Genomic DNA, 19,183 nt, shown 5'->3' on the forward strand with positions numbered 1-19,183 from the left:
AGCCACAGCTCCCAAATGAACCTCAAACTGTTCGATGTCCTCACAGGACCACCTCTAGGTCCAGGGTCTTTGAAACTAGTGCTCTGATACAGCACTCCTCTCCTGTACATGGGACATTTACCCTGGTGTGGGGGTGCCTTCACCACGTATATTTTCTATTTATAACGCAGCCTCTCTTAAATAAAAGTTTAAACAGGTTGTTAATCTCTTTTTAGAGAGATCCGACTCTGGGCCCCAACTGGACTCGAGGGTTAGGAATCAATAAGCTTTCCTATATGCAAAGAGACGAAAACCAAAGGTCCTGATTTCTCTCCTGGCACCACCTTCTCATCATCACAGAAGCCCTCAGGAGAGCATGTGCTGAGAAGGTTTCTAAGCTCCAAGGATGAACATATTCCAGCCATTCTAGACTCTCTCCAGAAGGTGGTGCTCTGAGATACTTGGCCACACCAGACCTTTCTTAGAGTCTACACAGACTAGTTCATACTAATCCACTGAAAAGACCTCTGGAGTAAGAGCAATACCAAAGAAAAGCTACTGTACTGACTCAGGGTCGGTCTGCCAGTACCCAAGCACAAACCAGGTACCATAATTATTTGTCAATGTACAAGACGCTCCTCATGGTCCAGGCTTTAGAAACACAATCCAAACCTTTCATTAAAGTATAAACTGTTTTAGTCGTCAGAGTAATGATAACACCAATGTGAATCCCTTTCCAACTCTGTTCAAAGTTCCTTAAGTGTATTCACGTAGAAAAATCTCTCTCTCCAGGTATCTCTCTTACCCATCCCTACTCTAATAAAAAATCTACAACAAAAACTGGTCCTTCATGGCAAATCTACAGTATGGGATGCACGGGTGTGGCTGGAGGCCAAAAGGCCAGGTCAATGTCTCCATCTCCTCCTCCCAGGTCCTCAGTGTATTCATTAGCTCCTGGGTATGATGTGGCACCTTGCCACCCTCCCCCCAGCACCTGACTCTGGCAGTCTGCAGGACACTGCTCCCTTGAGAATCATCATTATCTTGGGTAGAGAGGCAAGAAAAATAAGGCTAATCCTCGCCTGAGACAAGCTGATGACAGAAGAAACTGCCAAATATGAGGTGGAGTTAGGGAGACAACTGATTACCCTGTAGTGAGGTGGAGCCAGATTCTAGTCCCAATTCAGCCACTCGATTGCTTGGAGAAAATCTCCAAGTCCCTGGCTCCCTCTGGGTTCTGGTTTTCTGGTTTGTAAAATGGAGACAAGAGGCCTGGAGCAGACCTCTACTGTGTGGGTGTGTAATACAATTAGTGAGCGGTAACTAGTAGTTTGTTTTAATCAAATAGGAAAAAAGAGTAAATATTGCATTGCACGTAACAAGGTAAGTCCTATTTTGTGATTCTTTCATTTTTAAAATTTTTTTAAAAAGATTTTATTTATTTGACAGAAAGAGAGAGCGCACCCACACACACACACACAAGTAGGCAGAGTGGCAGGCGGAGGAAGAGGGAGAAGTAGACTCCCTGCTGAGCAGAGAGACTGATGCCGGGGTTCGATCCCTGGGATCATAACCAGAGCCGAAGGCAGACACTTAACCGACTGAGCCACCTAGGTGCCCGTTTGTGTTCTTTTATTTCAATTATGTTTTTAGTCTTTCAATATGAACATAAGTATGGCTTCACCATACCACATATTTCTCACATTTGGGGTTGCAGATGAAGAAGTGGAGCTTCTGTTCCAGCTTCCCTTATAGGCCGCATCTCTGTGGGAAAATGAAGGATCAAACTTCCAAAGGATTACACACAGATCAGCTCGCTCTCTAGTGGCCTCAACCTGGCCAGAAGAAAGAAAAATGCCCCAAATACCTGCTCTTTTTCACCTGCTACTCTCTCTGTCCCACATGTGGTTTGAGCAGAGGGATCTCTTAATGATTTTTAAACATCCACGGTCTAAGGCCCAGTTTCCCAGGAATCCTAGGGTATTAGTGGTTACTGAGAAGTCCATGCAAAATATGTGGACCTTGTGCCTAGGGAGAGGGGGAATAACCATAAAATACTGCCTTCAGATTTAGCATCTATTTTAGCTTTCCACATTGCCTCACATTGGTCCATGAAACTACAAACAGGTAAAGAAAACAGAATATAATTCATCCTAAGACAGGACACAGATTTCCTCCACAGTCCATCTCCCTAAATCTGTCAAATTGGGTTAAGGATCTGCTGGAAACAGTGCCTTAATATTCTCAGCTTCTAAAATATTGCAGATATGGGCACCTGGGGGGCTCAGTTAGTTAAGCATCTGCCTTTGGTTCAGGTCATGATCCCAGGGTCCTGGGATGGGGCCCCATGTTGGGCTCCCTGCTCAGCGGGGAGCCTGCTTCTCCCCTCCCTCTGCCCTCCCCCTCATGCTCTCTCTCTCTCTCTCAAATAAATAAAAGCTTTGAAAAAAAAATTTTTTTATTAAAGATTTTATTTATTTGACAGAGAGAGAGCAGGAGAGCACAAGCAGGAGGAGCAGCAGAGAGAGAGGGAGAAAGAGGCTCCCAGCTGAGCAGGGAGCCCAACGTAGGGCTCGATCCCAGGACCCTGAGAGCATGACCTGAGCTGAAGGCAGTCACTTAACCAACTGAGCCACCCAGGCGCCCCTAAAAAAAATTTAAAAATAAGTAAGATATTGCAAATAAAACAACTATGACTCAGGAAAACCCCTGAGCCCTTGAGCTCACACATCTAGAATTTAGTTAATGAGACTACAAATGGGGTCTGCTGGGGCCACTTACCTGCCTCAAGAAAAGCCCCAGGGTTGGAGAGTCACAGGGGGTGGTGTGAGGCAGACTAGCCTGATGGTGGAAAAACAACACTCACCATTCACACCTCCTCTTATGAGCCCCAGAGCCACCACCATTTGGCATCTGCACACAACCCACAACTGCACAACCCATGACTACACCACCAGGGTCAGTCACTGGAACTCTTAAACACTGTTGGTGTGGTACAGCCACTTCAGAAAACAGTTTGGCAGTTTCTTAGAAAGTTAAACAAATACTTATTAATATGACCCAATAATCCAATTCCTATGTATTTGCCTAAGAGAAATGAAAACAAATGTCCACACAGACTTGTACATGATCATAGAGGCACTACTTACAAAAGAAAAGACGGTATGTTATGATTCCGTTTACATGGAATTCTAGAAAAAGCACAACTCTAGAAAGCAGATAAGCAGCTGCAGAGGTAGGGCAACAGGACTGACCGCAAAGGGGACTAAGAGAACTTTTAGGGGTAATGAAAATGTGGTACACTGTGGGGCGCCCGGGTGGCTCAGTCACTTAAGCGTCTGCCTTCGGCTCGGGTCGTGATCCCAGGGTCCTGGGATGGAGCCCCATACCGGGCTCCTTGCTCAGCGGGGAGCCTGCTTCTCCCTCTGCCTGCCTGCCGCTCCCCCTGCTTATGCTTGCTCTGTCTCTCTTTCTCGTTCTCTCTGTGTCAAATAAATTTTAAAAATCTTAAAAAAAATGTTATACACTGTGACTGGGACAATAATTGTATGACTGCATAAATTTGTCAAAACTCATCAAATTAGACTTAAAATTGGTAAGTCTTATTGTATATAAATTATACTTCAATAGAGGGATTAAATTTTTTCTTACACTTTTTAATATACCAAATTTTCATAAGTACATATTATTTAAATAATCAGAAACAAATTAGACTTAAAAAGGTCATATTAGCTGTTAAATAGCTTTGATATACAAATACTTTGGTTGAGATTTACCTTCCCATACATTCTAACTGGGCTCATTTGCCTCACACTAAGCATCTTGAGTGACTCCTGCCAACATGCCTGGGTCACCATCTTGGTCAAAGTAAGGACTCCCCCCTTTCTGTGAAGGCATTCCAAGATGGTACAGACTTTCAGAGACAGCCATGTTTTCCCTCATAAATCCATGACACCCACTGCTATATCTAAAGCCATCTGCTCATTCTGAAAGCCTAGTTTTTATCAGGGTCTTAATTTCAATTCTTGTAAAGTCAAAGCAAAAGCATCCTTTACACCCAAACAAGCAGAACAGAAGTATAAAGGTTCAATAAGCCTTTCTGTAAACCCATAAGGAAAGAAAAATCAGCATCAAATCTGCTCCTATTATACTAGCTTCCTTGTTAGTTCTCAAACATGCCTAGAATATACCTACCTCAGGGCCTTTGCACTTGCCATTCCCTCTGCTCGGTACACTCTTCCCCCAAGGTATCCTCTTGGCCCACTCTCTTACCTCCTTCAGCTCTTTATGCAAACATAACTTCTTTAATGAGGTCTTCCTTAGCTACCCCATCTTAAAGTGCCATACCTCCCTGGCCACACTCCCTTATACAACCCTGCTTTATTTCTCTTTAGCACTTATCACCACCATCTAACATACTGTATGTTTTCTTATTTGTCTTATTTTTTGTATCCCTCATCCTGGCCCCACCAGAAAACAAAGAGATTTCTGACTGCTCTGTTCACTGCTAAATCTCCAGAGTCCAGAACACCAACACAGAGTAGGTACTTCACAGGATGTGCCTCAAGTCACTACTGCGTCATGAAAACCTGCACACAGATCAACAGAGGACTCAAAAGGCACCCATGGCAATTATCCAAACCCACACCAATCATACAGTGAGTACAATTATTAAAATGAGGCATGCAACACACTTTACTAAATGTATTCTGAGCACCGACTGGTGTTAATTTTGCATTTATAATTCCCCATCTATCAAGTCTGCATTAACTGGGGAGTATAAATGAAGGACCCTGTACATGAACACTTATCTGGGACCTGGTAGTATGGAAACATTTCATGTAAACAAAGCTTAAGCTCTTAATGTAATGACAATCAATCTCTTGGAAAATTCTCTCTTGCGGAAAATCAGGAAAGAAAAGAATGGTCATTCAAGAATAAATTTTAAAAATGAGGCCCCCGGGGGGTGCTTGGCTGGCTGAATTGGTGGAGAGGGGGACTCGTGATCTCAGGGTTGTAAATTCATGCCCCACACTGGGTGTAGAAATTACTTAAAAAAAAAATGTAGGCTCAAGAAGGTTAAAATTCTATCATCGCTTAAAACAAATATACTAACTAGCATTCAGAAATTATGTGTTGGTACTGAGTTCACATCCCAAACACCCAAGGTTTTCAGGTTGCAAAGTTATCATTAAAAAATAATTATCCTGGGGCACCCGGGTGGCTCAGTCAGTTAAGTATCTGCCTTCAGCTCAGGTCATGATCCCCGAGTCCCTGGATCGAGGCCCGCATCAGGCTCCCTGCTCAGTGGCGAGTCTGCGTCTCCCTCTGCCTGCCGCTCCCCTTGCTTGTGTTCTTTCTCTCAAGTAAATAAAATCTTTAGAAAAAATAAAAAAATAAAAGATAATTATCCCCATCTTTTGCAGGCAAAGCAAAGAAAGGCCATGGGTTGTTGGTTTGAGTCTCTGCTGAAGGCCTCCTTCACCAACACTGGAGGGTCTGCCATCCAGCTTTAAATGAGTTGTCTTAGCAAGACAATGCAGAAGGAAAATCATTCCTCACATGACCTGGACTTACCAGGAAGCTGGGTAACAGATGAGGCATAATTCCTGGTAACAAAATGAACATACAAAAAAGGAGTTTTAGCAAAATAAAGCCAGGAAGGAAGAGGAAAGCTATCAATGTTTGCCTTGTGGGAGGCACCAAGGATAAGGGCTGACCAGACTGACCCATCTGGTTACAGGGCATCAAACTCCCACCAGCGTGCCACAGAGTTTAAGCCCCATCAGGACATTCCCCCCCCACCTTATTTTTAAAAAAGATTTTATTTTTAAGTACTCTATATACCCGATGTGGGGCTCAAACTCCTAACTCTGAGATCAAGAGTCGCACACTCCAACTAAGCCAGCCAGGCACACCCCGCCCCCATTAAGACATCTCTTATACGCCACTGTGAAAGTACTTACTCTTGTGTCTAGCAATAGAAGAGTGCATGACAGACTATCAGGATATTATGATAAGTTTGCTTATCAATTTTATGATTTTTAAACGATTTGAGAAAATGCTTACGATATCCTTTTTTAAGTGAAAGAAGCAAGATATAAAATTGTATAATCTATATTGTCTGAACTAGGTCCAAAGAATTACAAAGGAAAAGACTGGCAAAAAGTACCAGCTATGCCACTGAATCATATGCTAAAAAATGGTTAAAATGGTAAATCTTATGTATATTTTACTACACACAAAAAAACTAAAAGTACCAGCTACTCACAGGGGTCATGGCTGCCTGCCCCCTTCCAAAGCCCTGTAGTCACTGCATTAAAAATGTTGAATGCCTTGAAGTCTCCCAGATCACCTACGAAAGAAACTTGATACAGGTTTCCCAAATTTGACAACAATCCTAAAAATTTACGTGGCAAAGATGAATTGTGAAGCTTAAATAAAGTGTTCTAAGTTGTCAATAACAGAAAGCAGATGGGCATCAGCCTAGGGGAGCAACTGTGTGTCCTTTCTATAGAACCATTAGAACATTGCTGTCAGAAGATGCAGTCAAAACGCCACCCCAAAATGCAGGGGGAGAAGGTACTGCAGGTTGTAGTATTTGTCTGCTTTTTGAAATGTAAACTTCTGATTTCTTTTTTCAATCTAAACAAATATTCACTTTCTTACCGACTTGTTTTCGTCATTGTAAATTCTTCTGTTTAAAGATGGCAGTTATATATTTATAAATTATACATATTTATATTATATAAACTTCAGACAGCACAAAACCCAGATGTGCCCTGTACCAAGTGGTAAGACTGTTATCCCTTCTCTTTGAGTTGGCTAAATGTCCCAAACTTCTTGATATATTCTCAGACTCAAAGCATATGTTACCTTTATAATAGGGAGGGAAAATATTAGGGGTAAAAATAAAAGAATTCACTGAGACTAAAATAGGAAAGTTTTAGGCTCATCCACAAAAAAGCATTGCCCTAGCCCACACTGTGCTCAGAACTCCACTCCATGATGGAGAACCTGGAAGGTGGACCACATGTAAAGAAGTGAGGGTAATAACCCAAACCCACCCTGCCCTTAAGACGTGTACAAGGCACTGGAAGACCAGAGGAGGAAGTGACCAACTCCTCAAGATTCAATGACAATGGGATACAACCATGCCAGGCACTAGAGGCCAGAGCAGCCATTTATGGAGCAGTCTATTCTGTAACGCCCATGCTCTTACAACAGCCCTCTGGAGTAGACACCATGATTATCTCCCTCACAGATGGACGTACTGAGGTGCCAGGAGGTCACCATAAAAGGCAGCCCTCACTACAGAAAACAGGTGCCTGAGATGAAAGAGTTACTGCTAAGAATGGCTGGAATCATAGTCCTAACCTCAAAGGAGCTGCAGCCTGGCTGGCTGGCAGGGTGTCCGTCCACCCGCCCCCATGCCAAAGCAGCAGAGCCAGAGAGACCAGACACAGAAGCTCTGCATCGATTTGACACAGATGCCTGTGGTCCAACACTGGGCATTCATTTTCTCCCTCATTAACATTTTATTCTAGTTTTAATAAAGGAAAAGCTCTTAAGTTGTAGGTGAAATTATTTCATTAAAGCCACAATAACGCAGATCCTACCCCCAATGCTGAGGGACAAATAAAAAGCCAGATTCTGTTCCAAAAATCCAGGCAAGCTTTTCTGTAAGGGAAATAGCAGCCTCTCAGATGCTTCTCCTCTCTAGAACCACCAGCATGACCACACTGCCCGATCTCTCTGCCTCGGATCAGATTTCTGGAATGAAAGACTAGTGGGTCCCAAGATGGAAGGAAATGAGAAGGAGCTTTCAGCCTACCTAGAGGTATGTTCATCAGAGTTACACTGCTAGAATTACAAAATTTTAGCAACTTAAAGAGCTTTTTCTAGGGACGTCTGGGTGGCTATTGGTCAAACCTAAGTCCTGAGCCCACCCCTGGGGCCAGTGGGTGGAGTTGGCCCAACCAGCACTACAAGGACTAATCAGGCTTATTATCACAGAAGGAGAGAAGCCCCCAGAGAAAAAGGACTAACAAAAAAACTATGTCTGAGTGGCATCTCTAAATGCCTTTGTTTTCTAGGTACCCCTACTGTTAATAATTCCTTCAGTTAGAAACTGGTTTGATTCTTGGGACACCTGGGTGGCTCAGTCGGTTAAGCGTCTGCCTTAGGCTCAGGTCATGATCCCAGTGCCCTGGGATCCAGTCCTCCATTGGGCTCCTTGATCAGCAGGGAGCCTGCTTCTCCTTCTGCCTGCCGCTCCCACCACCCCGCCCCCCGATTGTGTGCTCTCTCTCTGACAAAATCTTTAAAAAAAAAGCTTTTTCTAGCTAAAACTGTAGTGCCACTCCTTCAAGTAAATTGAAAATATTAATTCTAAGGTGTCATATGTCCTCTTTATCAGAATATCACATTTTCTTATAAAGAACTAAATGTATTTCATACACACACTAAGAATTTTCAGTTCTCCTTAAAAAGCCCATTACCCCTCTTTCAAGGGCAATTCTCCATTTCCAGTCTCCTCCTTGGTGCAGTCTATGACTCCCACCACCCTGTGGGAAATATACACAACAGAAACATACAGAAGTGACCGCCTCACACTGCAGCTGAAATTGCCATGAGTCTCAATTTGAGGGACTTTCCTACCTTGGGTCACAGTTCTCCCTTGTGCCAACAAGTAATGGTCCATTCATTGACTTTAGGCAAGATTATATGCTCTCTGCATGTAGTCAATGTTTACCCCTACTCATCTCCCAGCTGGCTCCCAAACCAGATGAGACATATGAACTCATCCTCTGAAATACAGGGAGCCAAAAATGATTCAGTCCTCATGGGCGGCCACGGAATCCATGCAGCCCTGACCTGCCTAGGCCAGCACCCTGAGTGCTGTACCTGCTGATGGAGGGATCCAGGTGTGTCCTGCACTGCACCAGGTCCTGTGTCCAGGGGGTGCAATTTCCTCCAGGGCCTTGCAAAATCTCACTCGGGTAAATACTCTCCTTAAGGGTCTGCGAAGTGGCCCAGCTCACAGCACCAATCTGGAAGCTTTTTTTTTTTTTAAGAATTTATTTATTTGACAGAGAGAGAGACAGCAAGAGAAGGAACACAAGCAAGGGGAGTGAAAGAGAGAGAAGCAGGCTTCCCGCAGAGCAGGGAGCCCGATGCGGGGCTCGATCCCAGAACCCTGGGATCATGACCTGAGCCGAAGGCAAACACTTAATGACTGAAACACCCAGGCACCACTGGAGACTTTTTTTTTAAAGATTTATTTATTTGAGAGAGAGAGAGTGGGGGTCGGGAAGAGGGGAAGTCTCAAGCACTCTTGAGCCCAATGCCGGGAGCCCAGTGCTGGGCTCAATCCTAGGACCCTAAGATCATGACCTGAGCCAAAACCAAGAGTAGGATGCTCAATCGACTGAGCCACCCAGGCGTCCCCCAATCTGGCAGCTTTTATCACAAACCATTCTGCAGTCAGTGTTCCTCCATGACCAGCCAGAAAAGAATGAGATACGGGTGTGAGAAAATTCCTGACACTGGCACAGGTCACAACACTATGCCATTTGCCAGTCATCCTCCAGAAATCCTGAGATTTCTTTCCAATATAAAGCATAGCAAAATATTTACAAATTTCGAGGAAATCAAGTTCAAACACACCCACAGTTCTGAAGCTAATCAGATGCTGACTCCTTCAGAATCACCCAGCTTGTGAGAAGGGCAGTGACTTCAGTCACTCAAGAGCACATCTAAGGACTGGGAAGGAAGGCCAATGGGGCACTTGCACTTTTGACATCTTACCTCTTTGTTCCCTTTCTTTGACTCTATACAAAGAGCCTCCAGTATTTTTAAAGTAGAAACACTCTTTTGAGAGTGAGATGAACCATTCCTGGAAGAGAAGCAGCCTGTCCCCTCCTTTGCCAGCCCTCACCTGCCCTAGACCTGTTGGCCACATCCATCAGTATTTCAGAGCCCAGAGTCTGTCAGCTGCCACCTGGCACCTCTGCAAGGTCCACTCTTCCAAATGCTCCAGGACCCTCCATCTGAGGCTTACAGTCCTCCCCTGGCCTCCTAAGGGAGGTGCAGCATCCCAATCAACCCACAGGCCCTGACATGCAACCCTGGGAAGGTGCTGCTGTGTCTTCCCATAAGGCCTAGCACAGGTGCCAACAAAGGGCAGGGACAGCTCAAAAGACCTGGGGAAAAGACACTTGTGTTTCCATATTCTCTGATAAGTACACAGAGCAAGAAAAACCCAAACAATTAGCAGGGAATTGGCAACCAACTTCACTATCTCTCCCCCAGAGGCACTCACCTCAGAGAAGAGACACTGTTCATGGAAGGACACCTTTCATGCCTTACATGAGTAGAGCATAAAAGCAGAAAACTTGAAAATGTTCATTAAGAACTAATTTAGGAAGACTGAATCTTCAGGAATGTGCAATTAAATGGTTTAATAGTGGTGTATGTTTTTCCTGTCAGGTTGTTCAAGCTTATAAAAAATATACCTTCGGTGGTCAAATACACTATATCCACCCTTCCTCTTCCTTTGTTGGGTAACTCCAGGCAATCCCTCAAGGAAACAGTCTGTTTCTGTTTAGCATGAGAACCAACAAGTGCTGGTCCACACACCTCCACAGAGCACACTGTAAAAGAAGTTCAAGCGAGACCTCTACAGAGACTTAGCATCACTTCTTGCTCATGAGAGGGGAGGAATGAGCTAAGGTGCAATCCACAGACACCATGTTTCAAGCACATTAAACAAATGGGCATCAGCGTGAAAGCTGGCAGGCTTGGAGCTAGGTTAATCCTAAGACAAATGTTGCTGCAGCCTTAGCAATGACGCCAAAGTTGTATAGGCCTGGGATCTCAATCCCAGATAAAAAGGCAGGGAGAAGGGATACAAAAAAAATTCATATCTAGAGTTAGTCTTACACTTGTAAAACAAAAATAATCTATTATTCTTATAAAATAAGCTTTGAAGGGAGATGCAAGATTTTTACGTTCCCCAAGAGAGTAAGATGGGACTCGCACAGTCCATGGGGCCTCTCATTTCTGAGTGTGCAGCTGGGGATAGAGAAGCCTGGAGAAGAAACAGCAGCACCAGCCAAGTGTTCTGTCTTCCTGGTTTCTAACACATCCTACTTCATTAAAAGAAATATTTTAATCTTCCTTAGACTTGGGATTGTATACTCAATTTCTACAACACGTATGAGTGTCCCAAGTAAGATAAATGAATGAATATGTAGAGAGAATAATACTAAATGATCTCCCATTTTGATCCATTATGACTTTCAGTTAAAAACATTCACAAGAAGAGTTAAAATGAGCCAACAAACCCAAAGAAAGTTTTGTGCATTCTCTACAATAGAAAGCAAACAGAAGAGGCCCAAGAGGCCCAGACTGACTCCAGCTATCCCAAGGAGTTTATGACAGCAGGTACTGGAACTCCACCTCCAAGCCACAAGGGCTTCAAAATCAACCCAAAGCCTGAAACCTTTTAGTCCAGAGTGGGATGAGATCATCCTGGGAATGAAAAGAACACAGGTGAAAGACCTAGCATAGTGAGGGTCCCATGAACAGCTCCTGGAGCTGTTATTTCTATCTTCCAGTGGGCAGGGGGCTGTAGGTGCTGACCATATAACTTCAGCAACAGCTACATTTCATGAACATTTAAAATCAAATCAAGGTACAACTTTTCTGTTTAACCATGTGTTTTGCTACCTGTTCTGACCTAGAGACCATATTTAGGAGCTATCATCCTCCCAAACATTTCAATCTTAACTAAATGGCATCTTAGTGGCATGAAATACAAAAACTCTTTCTTGTTACCAGAATATTAACTTTTAGCCACCATATACTGATAATGCTGGTGCATCACCACAGCTTAATCCTTACTTGTAGGACTGAGTTAGTGTAATTTCAATTAGAAGAGAACCCTATTTATGAAAATTTACACTAAAAAACAAATATACAGGGGCGCCTGGGTGGCTCAGTCGGTTAGGCGTCTGCCTTCGGCTCAGGTCCTGGGATCGAGCCCCACATCGGGCTCCCTGATCAGTGGGAAGCCTGCTTCTCCCTCTCCCATTCCCCCTGCTTGTGTTCCCTCTTTCGCTGTCTCTGTCAAATAAATAAATAAAATCTAAAAAAAAAAAAAAATACATACACACACACACACACACACACACAATCTTGAAAAAGACTGGAGAAAATGTCTATAAACAGAAAAATGAATCCAAGGTGCATCTGAGCTAGATGTGGACTACAGACAGTCATGTCCAACGAAGTCTTTCTGGGTAAGATGTCCTCATTTCCCCTCCAACCTTCCATGTAAAGTGGCAAAATGGTAATGTGCTACAGCCTCCCCGGACCCAAGGCAACTACCTCTGGGGCATACCACCACGACCAACAGCAGGAAGAGCTTGCTTCCTCCCTCCATCCCCAGGGCTTAACCAAGTGCAGTGGTGACCTTTAAAACAGGTCAAAGTGAGGAGACTTTCAGGAAGACTGAAGGGCCAGTGGGGAGGGGAGCTATACAGGGGATGAGGGATACAGGATTCCTTTTGGGATGCGTTATATGGTATGTGAACTATAGCTCAGTAAAGCTGTTATATAGAAAAAAAAAATCAACACAGTAACAGGGTCACACTGAAGAGATCACAACCAGCTCGGGGTAGAGGGTTCAGTGATAATATCACATCTCCACCACTAAGACGTGAACATGAAGTGCTCAGGAGGAAAGCACCTCCAAATGTGGCTATGAGAAGAGCAAAGATGCACACAGACAAATTGGAATAGAACTAATTCTCGAAATATGTGGGTAAAGAAGTCTAACTTCTAAAGGAATACATTGTTTTAGATAATAACTAAATGTGTATGTGCAATTAAAAATAATAAATATTGTAGGAAAGTCAACTTCCAAGTACATCTCTCTAAGTTTATACACTTTTAAATGGTATCAAAAAATTCTTTTAAATCTCTCCAGCAAATTCTGGCCTGCCTTGTCCTGGGGTATACATAGTGCTTTACCTCCTCTTAGTGTCTGTCTTCATCTATAAACCAGGCATGGTACAGTTTTACAGAGGTGGTCTGAGGCAGAAACAAGAGTAAAAAATCTAGCCTCCTGCCTGGGTGTCCTCTGCCCTACAGCTCCTCCAAAGAGTCCACTGGGAGATGGAGGTCACAGGAGGGACCCAACAGTACTAGGGGATAAGGGCATACTAAGCTTGCACTCCTGGAAGGAGAGTGAAGAGAGAAGTCTTCAACGGCAGGCAGAGGAACAGAGTGCCACGGGACAACTTGCCTAGCATTTAAAAAAAAAGATTTTTAAACTGGTTACAAGTATGATAAAATGACCACCATTATTAGTTTGGGGTCTCTTCTTCCCGCAGATTTTCTTCCATACACTTTTCTATTCTTTACATAAACAGGATCAGCCTGTATGTATTGTTTTGCTTTTCTCCCCCCAGGAAAATCAGCTTTAGTTTTCTCACCTTTTTAAAAAATTGTGATGAAATATACACAACATACAATTTACCTTTTTAAGCTATTTTGGGGTATACAGTTCAGTGGCACTGAGTACATTCACAATGTTGTGCAACAATCACCACCACCCATCTCCACGACTTTTTCATCTTTCCAAACTGAAACTCTGCACCCATTAAACAATAACTGCCCTCGGGGCACCTGGGTGGCTCAGTCGTTAAGCGTCTGCCTTCAGCTCGGGTCATGATCCCAGGGTCCTGGGATCGAGTCCCGCATCGGGCTCCCTGCTCTGCGGGGAGCCTGCTTCTCCCTCTCCCACTCCCCCTGCTTGTGTTCCTGCTCTCGCTATCTCTCTCTCTGTCAAATAAATAAATAAAATCTTAAAAAAAAAACAAAAAACAGTAACTGCCCAGTCTCCCTACCCCCAAACCATTGGCAACCACCGTTCAACTTTCTGTCTCTATGAATTGGACTACTCTGGTTTCTCATACAAGTAGGATCATTCAACATTTGTTCTGTTTTGCCACTTTTCCCCACTAAACTATATGCCTTAGCCATATCTCTGTCTATACAAAATTCCTTTCAAAGGCAGCATATTATTCACACAAAATCATAATGTATTTTTAACTTCCCTACTGACGCTAGTTTATTACAGTAATAATGCAATGAGTGTCCTTGTAGCAGTCTCTGCACTCTTGTGAAAGTGTTTCTGAAGGAAAATTCCTTAGAAGTAGAAGAATTGCTAGGACAGAGCATAGAGGTTGCACCCACTGTTCCACTCTTCCCTGTAATGCCTGTGAGCCACCAAGGATTGTGGAGCAGGGTGGTGACATTTTCCGTAGGGAAAATTAACCAGGCAGAGAGAAAAAGGAAAACCTGGCTTCACAGACGCCCAGCAATCTCTACTGTAGTGCCATGGGTAGGACAGTGGCAGCAGGACCCAGCATTTACTGGGGACTTCTGTCTACATTCTTACTTAAAAACAAAGCGACAAATAGCAAACAAAGAGACAATTCTTAGACACATTAGAAGCATATGTGAAAAAGGAGGTTTGAGAGAAGAAAAAATTTTAAGCTTCTTAAGAAAAACCGTGAGTGCTTAGAAAGCTCTCAAGCTACTCTGTTATATGTTATGCCATAGCCATGTTTCAGGTTAACTTTGTGGGCTCATGAATTTAGAATCTGGTTATTTGAAGATGTCAAAACCAAAGGTGAAAGAGGAGGAGTCAACACTACCTCCGCAGTCCCGAGCCTGGGAGTTTGCAGGAGGAAGGAGATGACAGCAGGAGCACCCCCAACAGAACCGCAACCTCTAGGTGGCCATGAGGATCAAGACCAAGCTGGTCTCTCCAGCCTCTCCCAGAATGGGCTTCCTTCTCTCATGGGTCTCTCCTCCTTCATCCCTGCGGCAGGAGGTGGGAAAGAGTCCTGACAGCTCTTAGGCTCTGGGGCCCCCAAGACACGAGGGCTGCCTTCTCCAGACACCTGTCCCACCTGGAATGACCTCCCCACACTCAGTGGCACACTCGGCAGGGCACAAGTTCTCCTGCCTTCTTCAATGTACCCAGAGAGCCTGGTGCCCAGCCCCCACAGGGAATTAAGGAAGGAAGAGGGGAGAGTAGAGAAACAGGATTTGGTAGGTGGCTAGGTGTACCACCCTGTTCTTTCCCTTCAAGGAGTAACTGACCCCCTGGAGAATCTGAGACATCTCTGGGCCTCTCCTGAAAAATGCACCGCTCACTGAACTCTACAGACTGGGGTGCAGGCACCTGTGGACCCTATCTTCAGAACCCAATACAAGGAATCAAATTAGAGGGATGAGTCAGATACTGAGCCTTCCCACGTCAGAACAAGGATGCTTGGTTCATGAAGTCAGAAACAGCTCAGAAGACAATGAGTTGAGCTACAGACACTTAAATATAAGGGGATGGTCAAGCACTCAAGAAACATTCAGCAGACAGTTGGGAGCAATGGGATTGAAGCTTGAGTGAACCTAACCTGCAAACAGATTTGGGGGTTACCTACAAAGAGAAGACAGAAGACACTCTGAGAGTAATGTGCAAAGAAAGAAGAACACTGGGTCAGGGCCCCCAAAGGTGTGAACTGCCTGTGAGCAGGTGGTTGCAAGGTCAGTGTGAGAGAAGGTCTGTAAAGAGACAAAGAGGCAGAACATCTACACCCTCCTGGAAGTCACGGAATCTCCTCCCAGTTTCACATGGAAAATCTAGGGCTCAGTTTTTGGACTACACGACACAGAGGGAAGAGGAGCGTCTTGCACTGTGTGGCCCTTTAGGTCCCTGACAGACCTCAGAGTTCACAGTTTGGGGCTCAGTTATGCGTGAGCCTTGGCAAAGCCTTCACAACGTCTTCATTGAAAAGATATATAGGAGCGACCCCTTCAAACCCAGCCACCATAGTCAAAAGGTATCAAGCAAAGGAAGTGATCAGCAAAAGCCAGCATATGGGAAATCCTAAAGGATAAATGACAGCTGCTTCAACAAAACAATTACAATGAGCCTATATAAATTTAAGAAACAAAAGAGATACTTCAATCAAATGCAATGTGCAGACCTTATTTGGATCCTGATACAAACAAATCAACTGTAAAAAAAATTACAGGAAAATCATTTGACCATAACCAGATATTTAGGTGGAAAAAAAGGTATTATCATTGGTTTTTAGGCAGACTAATGGTATTGTAGATACAATGGGCAGCTCAATGAAATACTTATGGAAAAAAACACATCCTGGGGCTATGCCACTAAAAAAATTCAGGTTTTGTTTGTTTGTTTTTAAGATGGGGGGAGACAGGCAATGAAGTGAAACAAGATCAACTAGGGGTTGGTAACTCCAACTGGTGATGGATGACAGACCCAAACCAACTGTTCATCAGCTTAGAAGACTGTCTTTTCCTTCAAACTCTGAGGTGGAGTGTAAATTCACTTTTTGGGGAAAAGGACCTTTTCTTGCTACCAGAATATATTGCAAAATACTACTTATTACTTTTATTACTCAGTATTCAAATAGGCAAAAAAACACAAAAACATGCTTTAAAATGTAATCACACAAGAGAAATCATCTGCTTACCTTCCACTGTATAAAAATGTGTTCAATTTGTTAGGGCGATTATCTCACTAGGTAAAATAACTTCACTTAAAGGGAAAATTCTTCCCCAGAGCATCCTCTTTATGAACCAAACAATGGAAAATTTTCACCTCAGCAAGCTGGCCTCCAGGACTCAGGCTCAACCCTGTTGCCTAGATACCAGTGACATCTCCAGTGCTTACAGAAGACTCTGGCACCCCTCTGCAAGGGAGACGGGCTAAGGTTCATCAGTCAGCAGTTGCTCCTTCCTTCCTTCCTTCCACCTTCCACTGCTCGGACAGACACAGGGATGGTATACAGTGTACTGGTCTGTCACTCGTGAAGCTCCAAAGCACAAAAGAATTCTATTACATCTGCTAAAGTGGTTTTTACAATTATATCAACTCTGGTGCTGGTTCTCGTGCACTTGATTTCTAACAATTCCTGTGAATTCTACTCTAAAGTTACAAAGCATATAAATCAGTTGGAATAACAGTTAACAGTTCAACTGACTTTTTCTCCAAAGAAAAAGTTACTAAGAGATCAACTGGCTTTTTATTTTTTTCTTTTTTGTTTTTTAATTTTTTGTTGTTATGTTAATCACCATATATTACATCATTAGTTTTTGATGTGGCTTTTTATTTTTTTTTTTACGATTATTTATTTGAGAGAGTGAGCGAGCGAGCGAGAACAAGAGAACACAAGTGGGGAGGGGCAGAGGGAGAGGGAGAAGCAGACTCCCCACTGAGCGGGGAGCTGGATGGATGAGATGATGCAGGACTCCGTGCAGGGACTCCAGGATCATGACCTGAGCCAAAAGCAGATGCTTAACAGACTGAGCCACCCAGGCGCCTCTTAACTGGCTTTTTATATGAAATATGATAAAGTATTCATCTTGATGGCTTCTAATTCTGCAAGTGGCTAAAATTAAAACAATAACACCACCATCCTGAAACTTCTCTTTAAATACTTGAACACCAGGTTACAGGATGCAATTACACAAACTCCACAGCAGCAACCAATGTAAATAAGCATCTGAGTTCATTTAAAATGTAACCCTGCTAAAAATGCAAATACTGCAAATATTTTAAATACGAGAGTTCATCAAATTACTGTAATCATGGTGCTTTATAAAAAAAAATCATAGACCTGGTGAACTGGAACATTTTTGTTGACGCTTTTCAAAAGTTTCAGTATTTTTTCTTAAAACTATTCTTTCCGAAGACTTTATTTTATTCTTGTTTCACGTAAATTTTACTACCAAAATGTTTCATTCCAAGCAGTAACTAGTCCTACTTCCCTGGTATCTAAGAGCACTAGGTTTTACTGTTTTCTACATTTTGTTTTCACGTTTGGACTCATTTTTCTGCTAGTGCAGCTTCCTTAACATAGGAACATAGGAAGCCGATTAATACCAATCATTAGGGTGGGAGGCAAAAGCAGTCTTGAAGCAAATAGGAAAGAAATGAAAGCTCCACCCACGGTGAAGCTTACCACTATTAAAGAAGCCGTCCTCTGATCCATTTTAGGACTTTTGTGGATAATAAGATGTGCAGATTGCCTCACCAGACACCAGCTGATAGGCCCAACTGGCATTCAACGCTCAAAATGGCTGCACATCTGCCGGCCCCAGGTAAACAGCACCTGAGGCGGTGGGCCGGCTCCTTCACCCAAAGACTCAAGGAGAACCGCCCCCCCCCCCAATAACCCAGGAGCCCATGGACTCCGCTGTCTTGGGAAGCAGTGACCCTGGAGATCTTTCCCCCACAAAGACCTGGAGAGACCTCCTCAATGACCGGAGGGAGATCCTGCACCGCCAAGATACGCGGGAGACCCCCTCGATGACCAGAGAAGATTCTGTCTCTCAAAATCAGGGGCGATATTCTCCCCCCAGTAACATGAAGAAATAATGCCTCTCTCAAATGACCGGGGGATATCCGGCCCCATGGAGACCCGAGGAGATCTCCCCGCCCCCAGGATCGCAGGGGAGCCCCTCCCCAAATAACCCGGGGACAACCCTAATGACCAGAGACCTCACCCCCGAACGGCCCGGAGACACCCTCCTCAAATCTACCGGGGCGGCAGAGCCATAGGCTGGACAAGGCGGGCGTTACCTGCGGCCTCAGCCCGTCCCGCGGTGCTTCCGTCCTATTGTTTCTCTCCCATCAAGATGGCGGCGGCCGCGCCGAGCCCCACCCCCCGCGCCTCGCTCCCGGAGCCCCTCGCTATTGGCTCGCACCGGGAGCCAGGCTCGTGGACTGGGCAGCCCGAAAAGCGCTGTTGCTAGGGCGCCGGGATCCCTGGCAGCAGCTTCCGGGAGGGGTGGGGCACGGAGCGGGGCCAGGGATGGGGTGGGGCCTTGCCCGCCTTCCAGGGGGTTGGATGGCCAGGGAGGTCCGGTGGGTGGTTGGGTGGACAGATGGGCTTTGGGCTTTTGGGTGCAATGAGGGATCCCTGGGTGAACGGATGGCTCAACCACCTGTCCCATTTTTCCAGAGTCCGAGGGGTTTCCTGGGATGTGGACTTTTCAAGGCTAACATTGAGATAGTGCAGCAAACTGGGAATTTCATCACCCTAGCAGATGGATGGACAGAGGACTAGATGGGGATGGATGGAAAGATGGACAA

General features: G+C 44.4%; 1 protein-coding gene across 4 annotated transcripts in view; it reads right to left on the reverse strand.

Annotated features, from left to right (window-relative positions):
* IP6K2 (inositol hexakisphosphate kinase 2) overlaps positions 1-18,813 on the reverse strand; it is a 30,565-nt gene extending 11,752 nt beyond the window's left edge. Inside the window, exon 1 of one of the 4 annotated variants that reach the window (XM_027585750.1) lies at positions 18,671-18,813. The gene's annotated coding sequence lies outside the window, so the exon portion shown is untranslated. Of the gene's footprint in view, positions 1-6,250; positions 6,275-18,594; positions 18,614-18,670 lie in introns of those variants that run through there. The other 3 variants (XM_027585747.1, XM_027585749.1, XM_027585748.1) reach the window with 3 other exon arrangements.
* Positions 18,814-19,183: the final 370 nt, after the last annotated feature.

The sequence above is a fragment of the Zalophus californianus genome, chromosome 1 (assembly GCF_009762305.2).
Source record: "Zalophus californianus isolate mZalCal1 chromosome 1, mZalCal1.pri.v2, whole genome shotgun sequence".
Classification (NCBI taxonomy): Eukaryota; Metazoa; Chordata; class Mammalia; order Carnivora; family Otariidae; genus Zalophus; species Zalophus californianus.